Genomic DNA, 20474 nt, shown 5'->3' with positions numbered 1-20474 from the left:
TCATCATTTGGAAGGCTGCACGTTACAGGGAGGAAGGGGTCTTAAAGAAAAAGCTGCTTGTTTTATAACGCGTTAACTGCAGTTTTAAAATATATAAATATTGTTATCACTAAGCAAAATATGAACAACATATATATTAACAAAGAGGATAATTAGAATAGCTTTACTTATTCACAAGATAGGAAGAAAACATTTCCTTTTATATTTTTTAAGTGGTCAAGCCTTCTGTTTTCGCATCAAAAAGCGACCAACGTCGTTTTAAAGCGACTGTCAACAGGTAAATACATGTGTGTAAATGCAGAGAGAAATGTGGTTAATATCTTTGGTAAAAGCAAAGCAAAAGCTGAGATCTAAATTGTATCGACTCTTAATAGTTGACATAGTGAACTGTTTGAAAAATGCATTGTGATATTGTAGACTCCTGATTTAATTTCCAGCTAGCCAACCGTGGATAGGCTGATAGAGCTACATGAAGTTTGCCCACATCTTTTTGTTGTAGCCCGTTTCAACATTTGAACAATAGCTCTGTTAATTATTAATATGTATGTTCACTGTTTGTGTTTGTTCTGTGATGGCTAGCAACCTGGATTAATGTAGTACTACGTGTGTTTATAAAGTGTACAGTAACGTTAAATAAACTAGGGACCTGAAACGAAGTGCAATGACAATATGCTATTCATAGATACCTTGGTGATGGCTCTAGCAACGAGTCTCGATCCAAAGCATTGAAGGCTAAGCTTCAGAGGAAGGCCAAAGTCAAGGAGCAACAGAGCTTGGCGTGTCAAGGGGAACACAAGTCAAAAACAATAGTTAAGAATGACAGGGACACCTCTGTGAAGAAGAAAATAAAAAACAAGGGAGACAACCTCGAGGAGACAAAACACCCAAAGAAGAGGAAAGAGCAAGTAAACCAACATGTCTCCACCTGACCCTGAAGAACTTTCCAAAGGTGATAATGCACACAAAGAAGAAAAATGATACAAAAAATATACAACTAACAGAAGACAAACGTCTGTATCCATCATTTTGTCACACATTTACATTTGAAACAGTATAATAAGAATACATTTTTATATTTGTATTCCTTATTTTGTCTTTGCTTCTCTCCTTGGTCTTAGATGGGATGATTTTGAGAAAAAGATTATTCAAAAGGTACTGTATTTTGGTTAAGTGTACTATCACATTGATATAACTTGTAGTGGGAAATTGTACTAGAGATCTGCATCTCTCCTTACAAGCACGATTTGATACGCATCTAGATACATGGGCTACGATACAATACTTTTAGTTTGAAATGATTCGGTGCAATTTGATTTGTGGAACGAAATTGTAATAAAAGTGCAGGAAATGTATGACAATGCTGAAAATTATTTTTGTTTGAAGTTGGATTGAACAGTATAAATGGAAAAAGCCCCATTGAAATCACTTATAATTTATGTGTTGCCATCCTAGGGTCATGAACTACTCAGAAAGCATATTTAGAACATGTATTATTAAAAAACATAAAATACCACCATACTGTGAAAAATATTGTGATATGATATTTTGTCCATATCGCCCAGGCCTACTATTCTAGTGGGGGGGGGGGGGGATTTGTATCTGAAATCCTCATCACCCACAGATTAACTTGTCATATAGCAGATGAAAATGTTTTGAGCTAGTAATATGTCAATATTTATCTTTATATAAAATTGTATGTATTTCATATGTTAGGTACAAAGAGTCCTGCCCCAGTGGCTTACTAGGTCAGATGGGATCCAGAGAGATATTACAAGTAACCTAGTCCCCATCAGGGATGTCCCAGGAATTTGTACTAAACTGCAACAGCAACTGGAGGGCAATGAAATTCAGCACCTCTTTCCAGGTTAGCAGGCATGAAGGAGTAGAAGTTAAAATCTGTTTTGCTGTCATAATATGGGGGGAAAGTACTCAAATTCTATTGTGTTCACTGTGCAGTACATGCAGAGGTCATCCCAGCCATTCTAGAGAATGTCTCAAGGTCTATTGATTGGAAGAGGGGGCTACAAACCCAGAAACATTTGTGTGTCTGCACCAACGGGGAGTGGCAAGACTGGCATTCGTTATACCTGTTATTCAGGTATGAATTAAACCATGAGCCATGCATTTTTTTATGGAAGGTGTGTTTTCTTTCATTAGATAGAAGGTAATCAGTTTGATGTTCTCATGTCGTTTTAGGCACTGATGGAGCGAGTTGTATGTGACATCAAGGTTTTGACAGTGTTGCCCACCAAAGAGCTTGCACAGCAGGTAACTAGGGTCAAACCTTCAATCTCCATGATGGAGATAACTTGTGATTATTTTTGGTTAGCTCACATCCACTGAAAAATGTTGAATGTTTTTCCCCAAACAGGTTTGCAAAGCATTCAGTTCATACGCGGAGGGCACCAGCTTGAAAGTGGTCATCCTCGCTGGTCAAAGGTTTTTTGCCACAGAGCAGGCATCGCTCTCTGAAACCCAGTCAAGACACATCAAGGTCTTTCTTCCTTGGTAGGTATTCAATTATTCTATTTGTTTAAGCTTAGAGCTTCCTTTCACTCAAAATAGTCCTTTGTGCATAAATAACACCATGATTGTAAAGAGAAAATCAGTCTGAAAGAGATACATTTTGCTCTTTTTACAGAGGTGGAACAAGCCACAGTTTGGCAGACATTGTTGTCGCAACCCCTGGGAGACTGGTTGATCACATCAATAAGAATGATGGTTTCAGTTTGGAACACCTCCACTTACTTGTGAGTCACTAATCCAAGTACAGTGTCCATTTTATTTGCATGGATGTTATGACTAACAGTATTTAAAGTATTCATAATTCATGATGGTCTCAATATAAATCCTTCTCTCAGATCATTGATGAGTTAGACCGGATGATTGACAGCATGCACCAGTCTTGGCTCAGTCAGGTGACCAAGGCAGTTTACAGATCCAAGATGGGTTCTGAAGCAGTCTCGATCTTCAAGAGGACAGAGCCTGCACTTATCACTACAGCAAGGTAAGACCTCACACTTCTCAGGATTCTGTCACACAGTACTGGAAATTCAGGACTGGCAACTATGTGGTTTGTTTGTTAGAAAATACAAACTGTACTACACCTATGTATTGTGTGCTTTCACACATTATTCTCGGATATATGCATTTCGGTGATTTAAACATTTCTGTTTTTTATTTGTGGCATCACCTCAGATGCCTCTAACGGAAGCTCCTGTTCTCAGCCACACTGACTCAGAATCCAGAGAAGTTGCAGCAGCTAGGCCTGCATCAGCCCAGACTCTTCAGCTCGGTCCATAGTCAGTCAACGACCCCACCCTGAGTCTCAAGAGAGGTTCCACTTCCCCCAGGGCCTGACAGTACTTTACCAAAAAAATTATTGCAAGAGATTTTTTATTTCTCCAATATCCCAGAGCAATGTGTCACTGTGGTCTCTTTTTGGGGGGAGTACTATGTGCCCTGCACTCTGAGTAAGAAGCCCCTCCTCATCCTCCATTTCATACTGTGCCTGAAGTTTAGTCCCATTCTGTACTTCACCAATTCCAGAGAAGCCGCTCACAGGTTGGTGAATCTTCCCTGGCCTTCTCCTTCATGCATTATTTGATGATGTCCACAGCCATATGATTTGCTCTCTGTTCTCTCTAACAGACTGTATCTGCTAGTACAGCTTTTTGGTGGAGTGCAGGCAGCTGAGTTCTCCTCACGACTCCCAATGACAGGAAGAGAACCCTCAAGGAGTTTGAACAGGGAAAGATCCAACTGTGAGTATGAGTATCTGTTTGAGGATAATTTAACGTTCTATTTTCTTTGCCAAATATATAATAATATATATATATTTGTTCTGTTCAAGTTTGATCAGCACTGATGCTGCTGCCAGAGGCATTGTCATCAACGGGGTGAAATGTGTTGTGAACTACGATGCACCACACAGTTCATCAGGACGTACATTCACAGGTAAGCTAGCTTGATCGTTACACCTGTAACTGCATTGGCTAAATAGTATTTGTTGTTGTAGCTTTTATATGCAATGAATGTTATTAGATGTTCTGCCTTCCTGTGACAGTATTTGTGTTGGAAAAGGGTTGGAAGGACTGCAAGAGCTGGAAAAGCTCTTACAAACTAAATATAGGACACAAAGCGCAATGGAGATTATGTAGATGTGTGGCCAAGGCTGAAATGAGATCACTGCAGAAAGAAATATTCTGTAAAACAGCTTTGCTCCTGTGTTAAAACAACACATTTCACTGCACATATCTGGTGTATGTGACAATAAAACATATTTGATTATATAATACACTGAAAAAACATAAACGCAACATGTAAAGGGTTGGTCCAATGTTTCATGAGCTGAAATAAAAGATCCCAGAAATGTTCCATACTCACAAAAATCTTCTTTCTCTACAATCTTGTGCACAATTTTGTTAACATCCCTGTCATGTGAAATCCATAGATTAGGGCCTGATGAGTGTATTTCAATTGACTGATTTCCTTTTATGAACTGTAACTCAATAAAATCTTTGAAATTGTTAAATGTTGCGTTTATATATAATTTTCTTCAGTGTAAATGCTTTAGTTAAAGATCTACAGTCCCTGTATGCTAATTCCGGGTGATGTTGGTGGTTGCTATTCTACAGGAGAATAACTTTCTTCAGATGGTGAAGGATGCAGGCACCCCTGGGATCCAGAAACAGATAGTCAAGCCTGGGAGCATGAAAAGCATGGAACCCCACTATCAACAGACGCTACTGGAGCTGGGGAATATCATAAAGGTACTGTAATTGACTCAGATCACTGAAATACACTGTAAAACTCAAACAGAAAAGGACAACTGTTGATCTTGTCCGTTACTGGTTGCTCTAGTATCATCGTCATCATTATGTCACAAGTTGTCATGACTTAACAGTAAATCTGTTTTATTTTTCTCCCCAGGGTGAAAAGGCCAAGAAGTATATGTAACAGTGATTACGTCAATATACTGTAAGATTGTTTCTTCTCTCATGACAGACAAAACCAGCGGTCAGTGCACACACAAGATTTGGTTTCGGGTGCAGAGACCTTTTTGTATTGTTTTTTTCCTCAAATAAATATGGGACATGTCAATGAATCTTTGTTCTTATCACGTTTCAGGAGAAGACCCAGATGCAGACAGTGTCGAAGTAACAAAAGTTTATTACTAGAACAGGGGGCAGGCAAAACGACAGGTCAAGGGCAGGCAGAGGTCAGTAATCCAGATCAGAGTCCATAAGGTCCAGATCGGCACGCAGTCTCGGGGTCACAGCAGGCAGAGGTCAATAATCCATGGTGGTGTGACAAGGTACAGAACGGCAGGCAGAATGGTCAAAACAGGAACTATATAAAGACAGGAGCAAGGGGAAAACCGCTGGTACCGTAGGCTTGACGAACTGGCAACAGACAGAACACAGGTATAAATACACTGGGGAAGATGGGCGACACCTGGAGGGGGGTGGAGACAAGCACAAAGACAGGTGAAACACAGAGTGTGACAGTTCTTGATGAAATTATCAATTAAAAAACACTGCTGAGCATTGGTGGCAGAGTTCACATGACCCACTGTGTGAACAACGACCCATTACAAAATTATAGTGCCATCATGTCCGCCCTGACGTGTGGTGGCTAGAGATTTAAAAACTAAAATCCAATCTTATGTCTGATAACAAATCACAGAAGGCCAAAATGTCCTTTTATCTTGTCATCAGTATAAACTGCACTGATTTCCCAAATGCATTGAGATATTAGGAGAGATTGTTCTCTCTGTTATTGCTGACCTGAACTGCACATGTTCTAGACACGCTTCATGGTTACGTTGCAAGAACATTCATGTTTTCAGTTTTCTGCGGGTTAAGAGAAAATTCCATCAACCTCCCACCAAACAAACACAAAACATGGTTGACATGTTCCCAGAATATAAGATATCAATATTCTAGACACATTTCATGGTAACGTTGCAATAACTAATGTGTCCAGTTTTCTGTGGGTTAGAATAGGCCATCAACTTCACACTAAACATACACAGAACATGGTTGTCATGTTCTCAGAACGTAAGATATTGTTCTAGACATGTTCCATGGCAACGTTGCAGGAACATATGTGTATCAGTTGTCAGGATGTCCGTGATGGTCCCAAAGAAACACTCTCCCAAAAAAATGGTTTGTTACTGTTGCGGAGCCAATCAAGGCCTTAATTGGTGAACCACTGATCCAGTCACAGCTCTTTGTCTGCTGGCAAGGTTAGGGATGCACACAGTGATTTTAACATAGTGTTTTCAACTTACATACATACTTCGTTCTTCCCGCTACGCCACCTTGTCCGTCTCTGGTATTGGTTAATCTGACTATCATTGATTTGATTAACTTATTTCAGCAATTTAAGGGCTTTCTATATAGTTGTCTAATGTTGGTGGGGAATGTTAAACGGTTTGAATGATACTATTAACAATTAAAGTGTTTATTGAGTGTACTTTTAATAACAGAGCTGAGATTTACTTCAGTGTGTTTACCCTATTGCTTACCCCTATCAAGTAGTTTCAGATCTATACAAGTGCCTAGGGAGATGGGCGTAGGGTTTATTCTGGACAGGGCCTAACTGCACTGGCCAAATAAGCATGTCCTAGAGATATCCCTTATTGGGACAGTGGTTAAGGTGTTTGTTATTGGAGTATCATTAAATCAGGTTAACATGCACCACCAACATTAGACAACTATACAGAAAGCTCTTAAATTGTTGATGAGAATAGTCAGATTAACCAATACCTGAGACGGACATGGTGGTATAGCAGATCGGTGTACAGTGAACCAAGAGGTTGCGAGTTCAAATCCCAGGTGAGGACTGTTGAATAATAATTACTGTATAAATGAACATGCACAGTTTAATCTTGTGTGTCAAATAAATTGAAAGCACTGTGTGTGAGTATCCCTTACCTTGCCAACTGACAAAGTGCTGTCAGTGGTTCACCAATCAGGGCCTTGATTGGCACAGTAAAAGGGGGACGCTTCTTTGGGACTATCAGGCTACAGCCTGACAACTGATACACAGAAATGTTCTTGTAATGTTCCCATGAAACATGTATAGAACAATATCTTATGTTATGACAACCATGTTCTGTGTATGTTTGGTGGGACATTGATGGAATATTCTCCTAACCCTCAGAGAACTGGACACATGAATGTTCTTGCAACTTCCCATGAAACATGTCTAGAACATTAATATTATGTTGTCTTTTACTGTGATGATATTTATATATACTGTGGGCAGTAGGCCTACTATACAACAGCGATATTAGTCTTTCGATTTTTGACCCATGTTAGCTGGCAGATTGTGGAGACTACATTTCTTTCTCCTGAATTCCTCATGAATAAGGTAGCTTTTGTAAATACATATAGATCTTTCATAGTTGGAGTATGTTGAAGTACGTTGATATTTCAACTTTCAATAAATAATGCACAGTATGGATTTATTTCATTAACTCGAATGTTACCGATTCTTTTACAGTGGAATTTTTTGTCTCTGTGTGTGTGTTAGCGAGTGTGCGTGCATGTGTGCGTAGAGAGTGAGAGAGAGCAAGGTGTTGCAGTTGCACTTGGTTGTGCAATCAGACACGCTCAAACGGAATTGTTTATTGCGCATAGCCAGTAATTCGCTTTTTTCGGCGTCCAGGAGAAGACACTATACCAGTCCAATAGACTATTTGGGGAAGAGTGCATTATGCCTCGTCTCATCGATCCTCCGCGGATATATTGAACTGTTGGGAAGATTACTTACGCTATTTGTTGTCTTTTATTCTGATTTAAAATATGCCGTACTTATCATCAGTGATACACATTTGTGAGCATCTCTCTTGAAACTCGTGAGGCAATTCAGGCAATAATTAGAGTTTTCTAGTGGAAGAGCAGGCGTGTGTCAAATGAAAGGAGTTAAATTAATTATTTGGACAGTTCCCTGGTGCTGAAAGGATTGCTGCTATTTTACTAACGCCATGAGTAAGTGACCACCAATGAAACGAAATGAAATGACAAATCTATCTATATCATTAAAGTTACATGGCGCTTTGAAGATTTGTTACATGACATTCGTTGATGCTTGCTTTTCCTATTCAATGTACAACCAGAAAATGTATTATATAGGGTTTTCTAATCCAGATGTAAAAAAAAAAAATTTGTAAAATTGATTGGTCACTGATAAATATGCCTTTCCTTTTTTATATTTGGTACATTACATATAAATTAGCCATGTTCCATTTGTGTTAGATTTAAAGTGAAAACAATGTAATTCTTTTGAGCTGATGCGAAATGTGAAAGTTCTTCAAAGTCCGTTATCTACTGCTGTGCATTTCTGGTTTAGAAAGAAACACCCATCACCCATACTTTACCGGATTGTCACTTCACAGAATGCCACTGCATAAGAAAAATCGGTCTGAAAATTAATCTACTTTGTCATGGACATTGCACAGTGACAGGGCACCATATTGAAATGGGGGGGTATGTGCTTTGATAGCCCCATGCACTCAATCTCTTCTCTTCTACAGGTTCCCTAGTTTGGGACAGGAGGCTGTCATGTCTTTTTCTCCTGACGTCTTTTCTTCTGCTGCACAGCAAGGGGGAGAGAATGTGCCCAGCAAGTTGTCGCTGTGAAGGGAAGATTGTTTATTGCGAGTCTGGCATCTTTCAAGACATTCCAGAAAACATCTCTACTGGATGCCAGGGTCTGTCCCTGCGCTTCAACCGCTTAGTGACTCTGCTGCCTTACCAATTCGCTCATCTCAACCAGCTCATCTGGCTCTACCTGGACCACAATTCCATCACCGCCATAGATAGCTTAGCCTTTCAGGGCATGCGAAGGCTCAAAGAACTGATTCTTAGCTCCAACAAGATCACACTTTTACACAAAAAGGCTTTCAATGCTGTACCAAACCTGCGCAATCTTGATTTCTCCTACAACCAGCTACAGTCTCTGCAGCCAGGTCATTTCTATGGTCTGCGTAAGCTCCAAAACCTTCACCTACGGTCCAATGGTCTCAACAATATACCTGTACGGACTTTTCTGGAGTGTCGCAGCCTGGAGTTCCTGGACCTGGGTTACAATCACCTACGCACCCTATTCCGCACCACCTTCTTGGGGCTGTTCAAGTTGAAAGAGCTTCATCTGGAGCATAATCAATTTTCAAGGATTAATTTGTTTATTTTCCCACGTCTTAGCAATCTACAGGTCCTCTACTTGCAATGGAACCGGATACGAGCCGTCAATCAGGGCCTGCCATGGATCTGGCATACGCTGCAGAAATTAGACCTCTCAGGAAATGACATCCAGATTCTGGACCCAGCTGTTTTCCAGTGTATGCCAAACTTACAAATACTCCATCTTGAATCCAACAAGCTGAGCAACATGTCTCAGGATGTGGTTTCAGCCTGGGTCTCCCTCACCACCATCAGCCTGGTGGGTAATGCCTGGGACTGCAGCCCTACCATCTGCCCCCTGGTGACCTGGCTGAAGAACTTCAGAGGCTCAAAGGACATCAAAATGATATGCAGCAGCCCCAAGTCAGTTCAGGGAGACAGAGTAATGGACATAGTGAGGAACTACACAATCTGTGTGAACATATCAGTTGTAGAGCAAACCACAGCGATGATCATGAGGCAAACCACAGCCTCAGTTGTGGACACCAAAAATCATACCACACCTCCTCCTTCCACAACCACAACAACCCAAGAGATATCTGCATCAACAGTACAAAGACTCACTCCACAACCTGTCTCTCCCACTGTGACAGAAAAATACACAAGGGAGTCCATACTCATGACCTCAATCTCTCCAGAATCCTCATCATTTTCCCCAGAACTAGAGTTTGAGCATATGGCCTTCCATAAAATCATTGCAGGCAGTGTAGCCCTATTTCTCTCTGTGTCATTGATCCTGCTGGTAATTTATGTCTCATGGAAGCGCTACCCCAATACCATGAGGCAGCTGCAGCAGCACTCAGTCAACCGCAAGCACAGAAAAAAGGCCCGGAAGCAGAAGCTTAACCTTAACTCTCAGTTACAAGAGTATTATTTGACTTATACAAACTCTCAGACCATGGATGCATTGGTAAATGACACAAGGGCCTACACCTGCACAATCTCAGGATCCAGAGAATGTGAGGTATGATCCGTCAACTCCATCCTAAAAACACACTCTCCAGCTGCTTGGGAGTCAGGTAAATGTATTCCACAGGGATGTACTGTAAACCTCTCTGAGCAAATGGAGACTGAGTTAAAAATCCATCCTCTGTTTGACTCTGTTGTTTTAAATGAACGTTAACAATCCTAAAAACGTACTGTACAGCTGCTTGGGAGTTAGAGGTCAGTGTTTTCCACAGGGATGCATTGTAAACCTCTGAGTTAACGGAGACTGAGTTCAACTTCCATCCTCTGACTGTTCTTACTGTTGTTTTAAATTAACGTTATCACATTAGAACAAAGTGATTGGATATATTCATCCTGTTTGTGAGTATAAACCTAATTTATATCTGCACATTTGTTACGGTTATCTGCTGTTGATTACAAATGACCCCGCTTTTCACTTTTGTTATCCTTGGGTGATATTGAGATCTTATTGTACTTGTATAAACGCAACTGATACATGTTATGTGTAGTCTTTTTTTATATTTAGCTTTTGTTCATTTTAGGAAATTATATGATCAGCGTGCAATTTAATTGTCATTAAACTTGTGAATGGTAGTTACTAAATAATGGGTGTCAGAAACATAATTACAAGATTAAGTTCCTGTTTTTGATCTTCATACTATACCAATGTGGCAAAAAGTCCAACAGCATTAGTAGACTTTCTTTTGGGGCACTTCACCATGACGTGTAACAAGACAGCTTTCCATTTTATGACAAAATTACATTTCTATGAAAATTGCAATAAATAAAAAAAAAATCTACATGATTATCCTGTCTGATCCAACACCTGGGACAAATGTTTCATGGCTGTGTGGGGTATACCACCCTACTAAGGCTATGAAAAATGAAGCCATGGTGATTTTGATCACATAGCATATAGGCTTCACAGGGCAGATTTCTATCTAGGCTCTACTATGGAAACTTACATTTCCATTTAGATTTTATTCACACTTCACATGTCAGATTTTTGCCCTCCTTTTAGTAGCTTATTGTTTCCAGAGCACTATAGCACAGTCTACTCTATATGGCTCTGAATCTTACTCTGTCTAAATATCTGCTTAATTTTAAGAGGCTTTTAAAAGTATCGGTTCCTTCCTGGTTTTTAAAAGTATGGGTTCCTTCGTTTGCTTCATGATGTAGAATCACTTAATTGCATTCACTTGATCACCATATGCTTTTAACAGGTCTTATGTTTAAGGGAATATTTAAGTACCTCAACATTATTTATTTCCCAACAGGCACACTTATTCTCAAGGATATATGTTATTTATCAAAAATAATAACTTATATCATACAAAGATGTGATGTTTGACTAAAATAATCCTTATAACGAAGACGCATACTTCCATGAGGCAGCTTGATATTGTCTAAAAATGGGACAGCACTCTTTCAAAGTAGTACAGGCCAAATCAAGGCTAGCTATGGAAGTAGTTTCGTCAATTGACTGGCTCATTCTGATTTTTAGACCAATGCACTCAATTGATGTTGTACAGGAAATGACTGTTTATTAATAGCATGTTTTGAATCAGCTGAATAAAAACTCATAGGAAAGCAGGTGTGATTTTTGTGAAGATTGGATATGAATAACAGAAATGTAATTCTATAATTTTCACATGACTATCCATCATCCCATGTATATTTACAGTAGTATGTTACATAGCTATACAAGTAGGGACATTGACATTATTAGATACTGTCAATATCCAAAACCAAGTGTAAATGGACATAGTGGTTGTCAACTCATGTTGGCATTGTATGACAGTACACATTGTATGACAGTACACTAATATGACTGACCATTCATATTGCAGATACTGTCCTCTGCAATGTATAAAGCAGCAGTAAGAGTGAGTAACTTGGCAAAATGCATCCCCCCCCCACCCCCACCCCCTTCCATTACCATTGCACTGTATTCTGTGATTGTCCTCTTGTCTCTCCTTCTACTGGCAGACACCTAATTCAGCTCCCTCCATGCTGTGTCTGATTGTGTTGGTGTGGGAGGGCCGTGTGTTCATGCTGTGTAACAGGCAAGGGAAAGAACAGGGGCGACAGCCACTCAGCAAACAGGTACTGTAAGGGTCAGAGCACTTTTCCTACTAGAAAAATGCCACCCGCCTCCATCTGTTTTCTCTTCTCCTCTCCTCCTCCCTCCCTTTGTCAGCTCCCACAACGGAAAGGAAAATAAATGTAGGCAAGGAGGCATGTGTGAATGTGTTAAACCAGGCAGGATTAGGGGAACTTGGTGCCAGCATTCAAAAACGATTTATATCAAATCGTAATCAAAAAGGGGTGGAATTCAGTCGCAGTCTTTCATTTGAGGACAATAATATCCTTCTACTGGTCCTGAACTAGAGACATGTCATTCCTCAGACTTGGAGACTCTCCTCCTGTGTGTTGTGTATAGGCTGGCATTAGCAGCTACTGGGCAACTTGCTGGTTATTAACCACCAATAGTGTGTATAGATTGTAATATTCATAATAATCACTGTTCTTGAGGCCAATGGAGACAGTTATAAAGATCTAACCACAACTCACTCATACAAAACAGCATGTCTATACAGAAAAGTCATATATTGAAATATGGCAGGAGGATGATGTATCCATGGCCATCATGTGACGTAAAGAGAATGTGTACAAACATTGAGAATGGTTGATGTTCATTTCATAGCAAAAGGATTTATGTTTCCCATCACTCATTTCTCTTTCTAAGTATGGCACATGTTTTAATTTGTCTCCAATAGAGGAGGTACTGCTGGCAGCAAGATTTATATACCCATGTTATGTATTATGCCTTCAGCTGCATGCTGCAGTTATTATACATTCCTGTTTGGAATGCAAATGGTGCCTTCCTATGCGTACAAAAGAGTATTGTTGTGAAAATTATATAAGTGGTAAATTGATCTCATTCCTTCCATATTGTAGTTACAGTTGAAGTCGGAAGTTTACATACACTTAGGTTGGAGTCATTAAAACTTGTTTTTCAACCACTCCACAAATTTCTTGTTAACAAACATTCGTTTTGGCAAGTCGGTTAGGACATCTACTTTGTGCATGACACAAGTAATTTTTCCAACAATTCTTTACAGACAGATTATTTCACTTGTAATTCACTGTATCACAATTCCAGTGGGTCAGAAGTTTACATACACTAAGTTGACTGTGCCTTTAAACAGCTTGGAAAATTCCTGGCTTTAGAAGCTTCTGATAGGCTAATTGACATCATTTGAGTCAATTGGAGGTGTACCTGTGGATGTATTTCAAGGCCTACCTTCAAACTCAGTGCCTCTTTGCTTGACATCATGGGAAAATCAAAAGAAATCAGCCAAGACATCAGGAAAAAAATAGTAGACCTCCACAAGTCTGGTTGATCCTTGGGAGCAATTTCCAAACGCCTGAAGGTACCACGTTCATCTGTACAAACAATAGTACGCAAGTATAAACACCATGGGACCACGCAGCCGTCATACCGCTCAGGAAGGAGACGCGTTCTGTCTCCTAGAGATGCACGTACTTTGGTGCTAAAAGTGCAAATCAATCCCAGAACAACAGCAAAGGACCTTGTGAAGATGCTGGAGGAAACAGGTAAAAAAAGTATCTATATCCACAGTAAAACGAGTCCAATATAGACATAACCTGAAAGGCCGCTCAGCAAAGAAGTCACTGCTCCAAAACCGCCAAAAAAGCCAGACTACGGTTTTCAACTGCACATGGGGACAAAGATCTTACTTTTTGGAGAAATTTCCTCTGGTCTGATGAAACAAAAATAGAACTGTTTGGCCATAATGACCATCGTTATGTTTGGAGGAAAAAGGGTTAGGCTTGCAAGCCGAAGAACACCATTCCAACCGTGAAGCACGGAGTTTGCTTAAGAATAGCCCTTAGCCGTGGTATATTGGCCATATGCCACACCTCCTCGGCCTTATTGCTTAAATATAACATGGATAATTGTATTTTTAAAAAGGGGAAATTTGTATTTGTATTTATTATGGATCCCCATTAGCTGCTGTCAACTCTTCCTGGGGTCCAGCAAAATTAAGGCAGTTTATACAATTTTAAAAACATTACCATACATTCACAGATTTCACAACACACTGTGTGCCCTGAGTAGGGTTGCACATTTTGGGGAATATTCAGTGCTGGAAACCTTCCGTGGGAATATATGGGAATTAACGGAAATATATGCAAATTAATATTAATACCATTTAAATGTAGATGTTTTTTTGCATTGGATATATTTACCATATCATATGGAGACAGAAACATAAACCTTTTACCTTGTCATAAGTAGACATAATTGCAAATTATTAAATCCTTCCAATATAAATAAAAAACAATTTAGTTCTGAATTGAACTTTAATTAAATGAGTTGACTCTTCACATGGGATGATTTCACTGAACAACAAAAGAAAGGGAATATTGAATGATCCCCAATAATCCATCGCATCTCCCAAAAATGTTTTCAACATACATCTGTAAAATGATGTCTTCTTCCTGGACCTCCTCAATGTCCACCTCTTGAACATCAGACTCTGAGGCCTCATCTTCACTGTCAGTTTCCAACCTTGTTGAGGATGGCTCGTTGTCAGGCTCAAAAAGCCTCAGATTTGCCCGGAAGGCCACCAATTTTTCAACCCTTGTATTGGTCAGCCTGTTGCGTGCTTTGGTGTGTGTGTTCCCAAACAAGGACCAGTTGTACTCTGAGGTGGCTGATGTTGGTGGGATTTGGAGGATGATGGAGGCAACAGGGGAAAGAGCCTCAGATCCACAAAGTCCCTTCCACCAGTTTGCTGTTGAGGTATGTTGGCACGACTGCCATATTCCATCTCCATCCCAAAGCCCTTGCTTGGAAGTGTACTACACCAGACTGCCAAGAACCTTGCCCTCATCCAGGCCAAGGTGGCAAGACACGGTAGTGATGACACCATTGTTGATCTCTTCACCAGACAGCATGCTCTTGCCAGCATACTTGGGGTCCAACATGTACGCTGCGGCGTGTATGGGCTTCAGGCAGAAGTCTTCACGCTTTTTGATGTATTTCAGAACTGCAGTTTCTTCTGCTTGGAGCAACAGTGAAGTGGGCAGGGCAGTATGGATTTCTTCTCTTACATCTGCAAGCAGAGTCTGAACATCAGACAGGATTGCATTGTCTCCCTCAATCCGTGCAATGGCTACTGCTATAGGTTTCAGGAGTCACAGGCTGCTTACCACTCTCTAAATTCTGGAAATTTACCAGAAAGTTTCTGACCCTTTGTAACCCTAGCCCTGAGCAAGAAAACTATTTGATTTCATAACGATTGAGTAGGATGAACATTCCATTGCATGTTGTGGTATACTCTGGCTGATGTCTTTCCTTCCAGACCCACCCATACTGTAATATTCTTACCACTTGCTGCAGATGACAATAATTAGTATTCATAATGCTTTTTGTAATTAATTTGTTGCGATAAAACACTATTTTAATTGAATCCTCCCTTCCTCTCAACGTGTTATGTTGTGAAGTACTCAGTCTACGTCCATTTATTGAATGTATTCATGGTAATTTAATGAATGTGCATCACTAACAGCCGCAAACTTGCTTTTTAATGCAATGCTCAGTATGAGTGTTGGGTGCTTCTCTGTAGTATGCTGTTGTATATTAATAGTTTTCCTGGAAAGTGGTCCCATGCCATTTATATTAGATATACTTTACACTTCATTAGTCCACGCGAGATCGACATTTGTTTTCTGCATTTATCCAACCCCCCAATATACACATACCCACAAACACACATTTAATTGGGGAGGCTGGAGCAGAGGACATCCGCAGCCCAATGAACAGTTTAGGGGGTTAAGTTCCATAATCAAGGGAACATCGGTGGTAGGTGGCACCTGAGATATTGATGCCAGCAACCGTCCGGTTGCCGGCTCACTCCCCGACAGATTTTCCCCTACGTCAGCACTGGGATTTGAACCGGCAACTGGCCCACTTCTCTAACCTCGAGGCTAGCCGCTGCCCCCTAAGTGACGCTAACCTATGTATTTTCATTAAATCCAGTGGTTCTAACACTATGTATATGGTAATTAAATAGGTGTAACGGTTTTCTGTGGAAGAAGGAGTAGACCAAAGCGCAGCGTGGTACGTGTTCATGATGTTTATTAACTTGAACACTGAAACAAAAAAACAAAGTGGAACAAAACGCAACAGCTCTGTCAGGTGAACACACCAAACAGAAAACAACTACCCACACCAACCCTGTGGGAAAAGGCTACCTAAGTATGGTTCCCAATCAGAGACAACGAATGACAGCTGTCCCTGATTGAGAACCATACCCGGCCAAAACAAAGAAATACCAAAACATAGAAAAAGGAACATAGAATGCCCACCCTAGTCACACCCTGGCCTAACCAAAATAGAGAATAAAACCCTCTCAATGGCCAGGGCGTGACAATAGGAAGGTTAGAAATAATATAACTAATAGGCCTATGCATTGTAGGTGCTTACAACTGTTATACCAGTTGCACTCAGATTTTGTGATAATGAATTTATTTATAGAAAACTTTTATAGAAATTTCTCATGTTAACATTTCATTGTTTTCTTATTCATTGCCTCACTTAGAAAGAATCCAAGACCTTTACCAGGAGCATGGCTTGGAGATTACCCAGAGTTCGCGGACGAACCACTTAGTGACTAAACACTATATTCATTCCAAAGGACTCCAATGTCACCAGGAACCATTACAGGCCCAAACCAAACCTACTGTAACCTTCATTTTAGACTATACTACATACTGTAGATTCAAATGTCCTTGTAAAATCATAGGGCACAAAATCAGTCAACGTATCCAATGTTTCAAATGATCAACTCTTGTTGGATCCCCATGGGATCTCTGGAGTTTGGAACTGTTTCCATTTATTTATTAACCTCTGTTTAATGGGGGTTTCATACTGTATGGAGCAGCACCATGCCTCCTTGTCACCTCTGTGACATTGACCACTCCAGTGGTTAGAAAAGAACACTCTTTCCACTGACATTCTGTAATTGCAGCACAGAGGCCCTGGCTCTGGTCCAGTGAATCTTCATCTCCAGCACAGCTAATGTGTTTCTTTTTGCATCAGGCCAAACTTTTTTTTTTAACGTCTTAGTGGGATCTCAAGTGAATAGGACACACTGATTCCCCACTTTCTTATGAACCACTGGGATTTTTCCAGTTGTTTCCACTGATCAAAATAGTGACTCACATTTCATTGAGACTGCCTCCTTGATTTGAAGACAGACAGCAAGATTCAGTCCTACAGCCTCACCTCCTCTCCCCTCCCTTTATTAACTAGTTATTGTAGTAGCTTGTTTATGTTCAAGGGGTGGAGACAGGGTTTCTATCACGAAGTCTGACAGTGTAACATTTAAGTAATTCCTCATTGGATGATGCAGGTGTTCGTACGGTCATTATGAGAGCAGCAAGCATTGAGCAAATTACCACATGAAAGGATTGAACAATTGGTGTTAGCGAACCATTGCTCTTGCAACATTACCACCCATATTTTTCATTTATTAAAGCGCAATGTTTTATTTGATCAATTTGATTTCATTATGAATTCAATATACACCTACCATTCTGTCACGCTCTGACCTGAGAGAGAGGGTTTGTTTCTCTATGTGGTTAGGTCAGGGTGTGGGGTGGGCATTCTATGTGTTGTATTTCTTTGTGTTGGGCCGAGTATGGTTCCTAACCAGAGGCAGCTGTCTATCGTTGTCTCTGATTAGGAACCATACTTAGGCAGCCTGTTTTTCCTTTGGGTTTTGTGGGTAGTTGTTTTCCGTTTAGTTGTAAGTACCTGACGGAACTGTCGGCTGTCATTTTTGTTTAATTTGTGTTCATTTTTTGCATTAAACTACAAGATGAACATATTCCACGCTGCACCTTGGTCTACTCATTTTGACGCCTGTGACAGAACTACCCACCACAAGAAGACCAAGCTGCGTGCACTCTCCTGGAGGAGGAGCGGGACCAAGCAGTATGGCTCAGAGGAGTGGACCTGGGAGGAGATCCTAGATGGGGCAGGACCCTGGACAAGCCCTGGGGAGTATCGCCGTCCGCAGTGGGAGATAGAGGCAGCGAAGGCGGAACGGCGATACTGGGAGGAACGGCTAGGCAAGCAACAGGAGGCCAAGAGGCAGCAGCCCAAAAAAATTGGGGGGGGGGGGCACACGGGTAGATTGGCGAAGGCGAGGTTAAGACCTGAGCCAACTCCCCGTGCTTACCGTGGGGAGCGAGTGACCGAGCAAGCACCGTGCTATGCGGTGATATGCACTGTGTCGCCAGTGCGTACTCACAGCCCGGTTTTTTAATTAAACTACAAGATGAACATATTCCACGCTGCACCTTGGTCTACTCATTTTGATGCCTGTGACACATTCAGTGAATATAATTCATGGTCTGTATTACTCTTAGCTGTTGTCAGACATACAGAGAAAATCACATTATATCCTGAGAGCAACAGAATTATGGCTTTATTTATTTGTACCTACAGTATATAATCATATTTATGTTACAATCATACAATTTGCTAATTTCCATCAAGTCTCTTCCTCTCTTCCTACCATACTGTCTGTACATTATGCCTTGAATCTATGCTATCGTGCCCAGAAACCTGCTCCTTTTACTCTCTGTTCCGAACGTGCTAGACGGCCAGTTCTTATAGTCTTTAGCTGTACCCTTATCCTACTTCTCTTCTGTTCCTATGGTGGTGTAGAGGTTAATCCCGGACCTGCAGTGCCTAGCTCCACTCCTACTCCCCAGGTGCTCTCATTTGTTGACTTCTGTAACCGTAAAAGCCTTGGTTTCATGCATGTTAACATTAGAAGCCTACTCCCTACGTTTGCTTTATTCACTGCTTCAGCACATTCTGCCAACCCGGATGTCTTAGCCGTGTCTGAATCCTGGCTTAGGAAAACCACCAAAAACCCTGAAATTTCCATCCTTAACTATAACATTTTCCGCCAAGATAGAACTGCCAAAGGGGGCGGTGTTGCAATCTACTGCAGAGATAGCCTGCAGAGTGCTGTCTTACTATCCAGGTCTGTACCAAAACAATTCGAGCTTCTACTTCTAAAAATTCACCTTTCCAGAAACAAGTCTCTCACCGTTGCCGCTTGCTATAGACCATCCTCTGCCCCCAGCTGTGCCCTGGACACCATATGTGAATTGATTGCCCCCCATCTATCTTCTGAGCTCGTGCTGCTAGGTGACCTAAACTGGGACATGCTTAACACCCCAGCCATCCTACAATTTATGCTTGATGCTCTCAATCTCACACAAGTTGTCAATGAACCTACCAGGTACAACCCCAAATCCGTAAACACGGGCACCCTCATAGATATCATCCTAACTAACTCGCCCTCCAAATACACCTCTGCTGTTTTCTACCAAGATCTCAGCGATCACTGCCTCATTGCCTGCATCCGTAATGGCTCTGCGGTCAAACGACCACCCCTCATCACTGTCAAATGCTCCCTAAACCACTTCAGCAAACAGGCCTTTCTAATCGACCTGGCCGGGGTATCCTGGAATAACATTGACCTCATCCCGTCAGTAGAGGATGCCTGGTTATTCTTTAAAAGTGCCTTCCTCACCATCTTAAATAAGTATGCTCCATTAAAAAAAATGAGAACAAGGAATAGACATAGCCCTTGGTTCACTCCAGATCTGTCTGCCCTTGACCAGCACAAAAACATCCTGTGGCGTTCTACATTAGCATCGATTAGCCCACATGATATGCAACTTTTCAGGGAAGTTAGGAACCAATATACATAGGCAGTTAGGAAAGCTAAGGTTAGCTTTTTGAAACAGAAATTTGCAGCCTGTAGTACAAACTCAAAAAAGTTCTGGGACACTGTAAAGTCCATGGAGAATAAGAGCACCTCCTCCCAGCTGCCCACTGCACTGAGGCTAGGAAACACTGTCACTACCGATAAATCTTCAATAATTGAGAATTTCAATAAGCATTTTTCTACGCTTGGCCATGCTTTCCACCTGGCTACCCCTACCCCGGTCAACAGCCCTGCGCTCCCCACAGCAACTCGCCCAAACCTCCCCCACTTCTCCTTCACCCAAATCCAGATAGCTGATGTTCCGAAAGAGCTGCAAAATCTGGACCCCTACAAATCAGCCGGGCTAGACAATCTGGACCCTCTCTTTCTAAAATGATCTGCCGAAATTGTTGCAACCCCTATTACTAGCCTGTTCAATCTCTCTTTCACATCGTGTGAGATTCCCATAGATTGGAAAGCTTCCGCAGTCATCCCCCTCTTCAAA

At 41.1% G+C, this 20474-nt stretch overlaps 1 long non-coding RNA gene and 1 pseudogene across 6 annotated transcripts; both read left to right on the top strand.

Annotated features, from left to right (window-relative positions):
• The first annotated feature begins 26 nt into the window (after positions 1-26).
• On the top strand, positions 27-2432 carry LOC145850352 (uncharacterized). 2 transcript variants are annotated; one of them, XR_014382530.1, is made up of 7 exons: positions 27-277; positions 683-949; positions 1119-1152; positions 1714-1864; positions 1957-2098; positions 2197-2268; positions 2372-2432. It is a non-coding gene; the product is annotated as an uncharacterized LOC145850352 (long non-coding RNA). The 2 variants fall into 2 exon arrangements; XR_014382529.1 differs by lacking the exon at positions 27-277 and having other exon boundaries at positions 284-949.
• A 208-nt stretch (positions 2433-2640) lies between these two features.
• Positions 2641-11704, top strand: LOC106585317 (leucine-rich repeat transmembrane neuronal protein 4 pseudogene; annotated as a pseudogene). Of its 4 annotated transcripts, none has more exons than XR_014382528.1 (6): positions 2641-2750; positions 2862-3007; positions 3228-3764; positions 3854-3957; positions 4638-4772; positions 4933-11704. The product of XR_014382528.1 is annotated as a leucine-rich repeat transmembrane neuronal protein 4 pseudogene, transcript variant X4 (transcript). The 4 variants fall into 4 exon arrangements; XR_014382526.1 differs by having other exon boundaries at positions 3199-3764; XR_014382527.1 differs by having other exon boundaries at positions 2862-3564; positions 3652-3764.
• Positions 11705-20474: the final 8770 nt, after the last annotated feature.

The sequence above is a fragment of the Salmo salar genome, chromosome 24 (genome assembly GCF_965601325.2).
Source record: "Salmo salar chromosome 24, fSalSal1, whole genome shotgun sequence".
Lineage (NCBI taxonomy): Eukaryota > Metazoa > Chordata > Actinopteri > Salmoniformes > Salmonidae > Salmo > Salmo salar.
The sequence above is the reverse complement of the archived record's forward strand: the minus strand, read 5'-3'. Positions and strand labels throughout refer to the sequence as shown.